Raw genomic sequence first — 6,000 nt, forward strand, 5'->3', positions numbered from 1 at the left:
CTAAAAGCTCTTGCTAGCCTTCTCCTTCCCTTAGCATTCTATTCAATGCCCCACCAACAGTGGGGCTCTGCGCTTGATCTACCAGCTAACACTCACATTTGCCAGACACTGCAACAAAATGTAAACACGACACCTGGGACTTTGAGACAATGGCCAGGACTGAAAGCTGTTGCTGGCCCTTACTATCCCTTTGGGAGCCCTTTCACCATCCCACCAGCATTGGGACTCTGCTCGTGCCTAGGCACCTGATGTTATTCTCTCTCTCTCTCTTAGTCTAAGTAGAGGTCAACTCCGAAACTGAAAACGTCCAGCCACTGCTCCCACACAGAAGATGCCAAGGCTGATGCTGTTGCTAGCCCTCACCTACCCTTGGCAGCCCTTTCACACCCCAACTAACACTGAGGCTCTGCGCTTGTCTAGCAACCTAATGTTATTCTCTCTCTATCTCAGTGTAGGTAGAGCTCAGCTCCAGAATTGAAAACGTCTACCGACTGCTCCCACACAGAAGGTGCCAGGACTTAATGCTGTTGCTGTCCCTCACCTTCCCTTGAGAGCCCATTTAAAGCCCCACCAACTCTGAGGTTCTGTGCTTGCTCTACCACCTAACACTAACCTGCGCCAGACCCAACAACAAAATGTAAACTCATCAGCTAGGACTTTGACACAGAAGTGGCCTGGGCTGAAAGCTGTTGCTGGCCCTGACTATCCCTTGGAAGCCCTTTCATAGCCCCACCGACATTGGGGACCTCCTCATGCCTAGCCACCTAATGTTATTCTGTCTCCCTCTCTCAGTCTAGGTAGAGCTCATCTCCGGAATTGGAAACATCTACCAACTACTCCCACACAGAAGGTGCCAAGACTTAATGCTGTTGCTGTCCCTCACCTACCCTTGGCAGCCCTTTCACACCCCAACTAACACTGAGGCTCTGCGCTTGTCTAGCAACCTAATGTTATTCTCTCTCTATCTCAGTGTAGGTAGAGCTCAGCTCCAGAATTGAAAACGTCTACCGACTGCTCCCACACAGAAGGTGCCAAGACTTAATGCTGTTGCTGTCCCTCACCTTCCCTTGGCAGCCCTTTCAGAACACCACCAACACTGGGGCTCTGCTCGTGCCTAGGCACCTAATGTTATTCTCTCTCTGTCTTTTAGTCTAGGTAGAGCTCAACTCCAAAATTGAAAACGTCTGGCGCCTGCTCCCACACAGAAGATGCCAAGACTGATGCTGTTACTAGCCCTCACCTGCCCTTGGCAGCCCTTTCACACCCCCACCAACACGGTAGCTGTGTGCTTGTCTAGCCGCGTAATGTTATGCTCTCTCTCTCGCAGTTTAGGGAGAGTTCAGCTCCAGAATTGAAAACGTCTACCGACTACTCCCACACAGAACGTGCCAGGACATAACGCTGTTCCTGTCATTCACCTTCCCATGGCAGCCCTTTCATGCCACCACCAATACTGGGGCTCTGCACTTTCCTAGCCACCTAGTGTTATGCTCTCTGTCTACCTCTCTCAGTCTAGTAGAGCTCAGCTCCAAAATTGAAAACATCCTGCGACTGGTCCTACACGGAAGGTGCCAGCACTGAAAGCTGTTGCTAGCCTTCAACTTCCTTTGGCAGCGCTTTCACAGCTCCACCAACACTGAAGCTCTGCGCTTGATCTACCACCTAACACTCACCCGTGCCAGACCCAGCAACAAAACGTAAGTTCGCTACCTAGGACTTTGACAGAGAAGTGGCCTGGGGTGAAAGCTCTTGCTAGTCTTCTCCTTCCCTTGGCATTCTGTTCAATGCCCCACCAACAGTGGGGCTCTGCGCTTGCTCTACCACCTGTCCCTCTGCCACGCTCTTGTCAGAGGACTGTTTTAAAAGAGGAAGCCCTCCAGCGAGGGGTCCCACGCTGAAGGTGCCAGAACTGAAAGGTGGTTTTAGCTCTCAATTTTATTTTGCAGCTCCACCAACACCGTGCTCTGCGTTTGCTTTACCACCCAAACCTAGCCCTGGCCAGAGCCCAGCTCGTTAATGAACAACTACCAATTAGGGATCCCCCCCAGAAGTGGCCAGGACTGAGAGCTGTTGGCATCTCTCACCTTGTCTTTGCAGTCCCTCCACAGCCCTACCAACAGCGGGGCTCAGCGCTTTATCTACTACAGATCTGGTAGAGGTCCCAGGAAGGTACCCGGCCATGGACCTTCTCGCATTGCTCTTCTGGTAGCTACTCCAGAAAGGTTTGGGGCTGCTGCCTGGGAATTCATCCATCTCCAAGGGAAAGCAAAATTCTGCTGGAGATGCCTGGGAAGAGTCTGGGCCAGCTGTAGTCGGAGTGGGGATGGGAGACCAGGACTGCTGGGTTTGTGTGCGTTTGCAGATGCAGAGGAAGCTTAAAGGCAGAGTGGGTGTCAGATCAAGTACTAGGGTCTTTGAATGTCTGCTTTAGCACAGATGTCTGCGGGAGGTAGTTATCCTTTCATTTTTTCAGGTGGGCGCAGCTTTGCGTCCTTTCCCCTGCTGGGTTCTCCCCTGCCTTTCACCAAGAGCAAAGGGGAACTGACCCGCAGGCAGGTTGCGTCATAGCCCGGCTGGGATTGCGGCAGCCCAGGCTTCACAGCCTGGTCCAGCCTCGTTGCTCTCCTTGATGTTTGTGGACTCTCGGTGACATTTTGGGGTCAGGGGTGGGTCGGAGCTGGACACCCAGCTTGAAGCTGGGCTTGGGTGGTTCATGTGGTTAATTCAGTCTTGGGCGGTTTAGCTCGCCGTTTCTAGTTGCGTTTCAGAAAACTTGGCTGAGGTTTTCCTCTTGTTTTGGGGGACAGTGGGCTCTTCACTGCCTCTTGTGAAAGTGCCCAGAGCATGGTTGCAAGAGCTTGGGGTTCAGTCCACCGGGTGTGTCTGTTACCCTTCCCGTGTGATGGAGTTGGCATGGTGGGATGTGCTTCTCAGAAAGGCTCTTTCCCTAGCTGAATTGGCTGCGGCTTTTTCCCATCCTCTTTGAAGGCCGTAATCTAGCATCATTTTGCAATTTGCCAGAAATGCACTACATGTAATGTGAACAAGAAGATCCCATGCAATTGCCTGGTTTCCCAGCAGGTCAGGTTTTGCTGTCTGTATTGGTAAAGTGAAAAGGGTCATGTGCTTAATTTTTTCTCTATGAATGGCACATTGTTAGGACTAGATGCACCCCCAAAAGCCCAGGCTTTGTTTCTAAGCTTTATTAATGTATTTGGAGAGTATTGCCTCCTGAAGGTATCATGTTGCTGATGAGGAGCAGTTACTTCTAATTAAACTGTCCTGCTTTCTTTCTAAAGAGGTGGACTGTGAGACTGTGCAGAAGGAGGCCTTTCAGAAGGGAAGCAGTCACGCAGTGCCAGTCTCAGATGAGGAAAGAGAGGCAATGCGAGACACCGGCATGCCAGGTAATTGCTGTCCCATGGTCACCCGGTGTCACCAGTCAGAATCAGTGTGTGCCTGCAGGCTCTTCCCCTGGAGCCCGTTCTTGCACGTCATGCCGGCAGCCAAACCTGGAAGTGTTAGTGCAGAGAAGGTGTTGTCAAAGAAGGCAGGAGCGGCTCTCTGAGGACGACTGTCACCTCTGCTGTGTGGTTATTGCCAGGAGCATGCCAGAGAGACGCTCGTAGACCTCTCTGGATGCAGTTAGAGATTGCTCACCTCCCACCACACCCAGTTCCTAGGAATTTAGGAACTTTGCCCTTTTGGGAATGAGGCCATCTGAGGGCTACAACCCAGCCCTGCGCCGCGCTGTCCCGGGGCCAGCCTTCCCCCACCGTGTGCATCGGGGCCGGGGGTGATGAGCAAGCGGGACTGCAGGAGCCAGGCAGTAGCCCGTGGGCTGGATCCCGTCTTTCAGCCTCAGGGACGTCCTGGAGGGGAGTGCTCGGGAGATGTCCACTTGGGAAAACAGGAGCATTTCTGCTCTGTCCCTGCAGTGCTCTCCTTGGATGAACCGCAGGTCCCCAGCACACAGCCCTGGCCTGCAGCCCGGAGGAACAGACAGGGGTAGCGCTGGCGCAGCTGCTCGCTGGCACGCGGGCTCTTCTTCCCGAGAAGTTTAAGCGATCCTTCTTGTCCTCTGGTGCTAAGACACCAGAGCCAGAGGTACCAGCCACTGAAAGATAAAATCTCGTGGGCATGTGAAGCACACTGTGAGATTATCCGTAGCGCAGAGCACAGTAACGTGTGGCATTGTCTCTTCTCCTCCAGGGGCGGGTGCTGGGAAAAAGGCTGAGGCTGCTGCTGCTGAAGAGCTGCGCGAGTACTATATCCCAGTGACTGCAGCAGCCTTGGGTGTGCTGCTGCCTGGGGTAGTGGGATCTTGCGTAGTCATTTCATGGCTGAAGAAGAGAGACCCGTGAGTTGGCTTTTCCCCAGAGTTATTTACTGCTGCAGTTGGCAATGAAATATTTGCAGGTAAGAGTATCCTGGAGTGCCAAGGCAGCTGCTGGCAGTACTCTGCTGAGATTTCTGCTGTGAGATTTTTTTAACTGGCCTCTTAATTCATATCAATGAGTAGCCTTTTCTGAAACGCATTTGTACAGAAGGACCCAGAGAGATGAAGAAGCACTGGGACAAGCCAATACTGACTCTTCCTGTACAAGTGAAGATCAAACTAGAGACAAAGGCAAAGCAGAGTCAGGAGAAGGAACAAGAAAGGGTGAGGTTGCCCAAGCAAATGAGATTTTCAACAACAGCTCCAGCCCATCACCGTGGCCCTTTGCGGCAGAGCTTGCCCAGCTGTACAGGAATGTGAGCGCAGACCCCTCACCTCTGCCCGCTTGTCCCACCTGCTGTCTCACTGACGATGCCTCTTCACTGGACACCTGGATTTCTCTGGACTCACCTCAGCCTAATCACTTGTGGTGTGCCCGTTACCAGTACCAACAGGGATACTGTACGTCAGAAGATGATGCTTTTTAGGCTAAATAATAAATCTATTTTGGCCAAAAGCAGTGAGTCCTTGGCTGTTTTGGCCGTTTCCATCGGGGTATAATGCGCAGAGCTGGGACCAGCGCTGGATCTGTGAGAGAAGCTGTCAGAGACCCGTGCTCCAGTGGGGGAATCGTTTGTCCCAGTGTTGTCCCAAAAATCAGGATTCTTTCACCCGGTGTGCAAAAAAGCCGATTAACACACAGAGTCGAGATATTTGTTTATTTCATGTCTGCGCAGAGATGGGTGCTAGGTGGTAACTCCGCAAAGCTAGCACACCTGGTTAACACACGGTAAAGCATTTTATACCTTCCGAGCAACAGCTATCAGTATTTTTACAGTTTCGATTCGTTACTCTCGTTCCTATTGGTTCTCGCAAGTCTCATCTCCACTTAAGGTCGCAGCATCCTCCTTTTTGACTGCGCATGTTCTGTGAGGAAGGGGCTTCTGTTGGTAGGGGGCTCTCCCTACCTAAGGGCGGGTTTTCTAGTATGTTAATTAGGATAGTCCACTCAAAGTTCAAGTAGCTCTTTGATTGCCCCTGTGCTTATCTTGGTATTTCTTTACCCACTGACTTATGGTGTCATCTTGTTTCTCTTCTCAAGGTCACGCCTCGTTAACTAAGTAGCATCCTTTGTTTTTGTTTCTCGCATATCTCCAACACCAGCATCAGCCTGGTTTCCCAGCTGGGGCTGTCAACAAGGCTTTCATCCACCAGAATGGGGATGTGCTGATGTGACGTGAGGTGTGAAGGGTTGTCCTTGAGCTTGCTTGGGATGCTGCCTGAATCAGGATGGCCTGGCAGAGAGGGAAGGAGGTGCTGGGAAGGCTGGCCGTCCAGCGCTGAGCACATCAGCAAGGAGGGCTGATGGGGTGGCTGAGGCTGCGGAGCCAGGCCGTCTGAACCACGCTGTTCTGGTTTTGGCTGGGATAGAGTTAGTTCTCTTCTTAGTAGCTGGTACAGTGCTGTGTTTTGGATTTAGTGTGAGAATAATGTTGATAATACGCTGATGGTTTAGTTGTTGCTAAGCAGTGCTTAAGTCAAGGATTTTTTCAGTTTCCATG

Source organism: Gymnogyps californianus, unplaced genomic scaffold (genome assembly GCF_018139145.2).
Source record: "Gymnogyps californianus isolate 813 unplaced genomic scaffold, ASM1813914v2 HiC_scaffold_118, whole genome shotgun sequence".
NCBI lineage: Eukaryota > Metazoa > Chordata > Aves > Accipitriformes > Cathartidae > Gymnogyps > Gymnogyps californianus.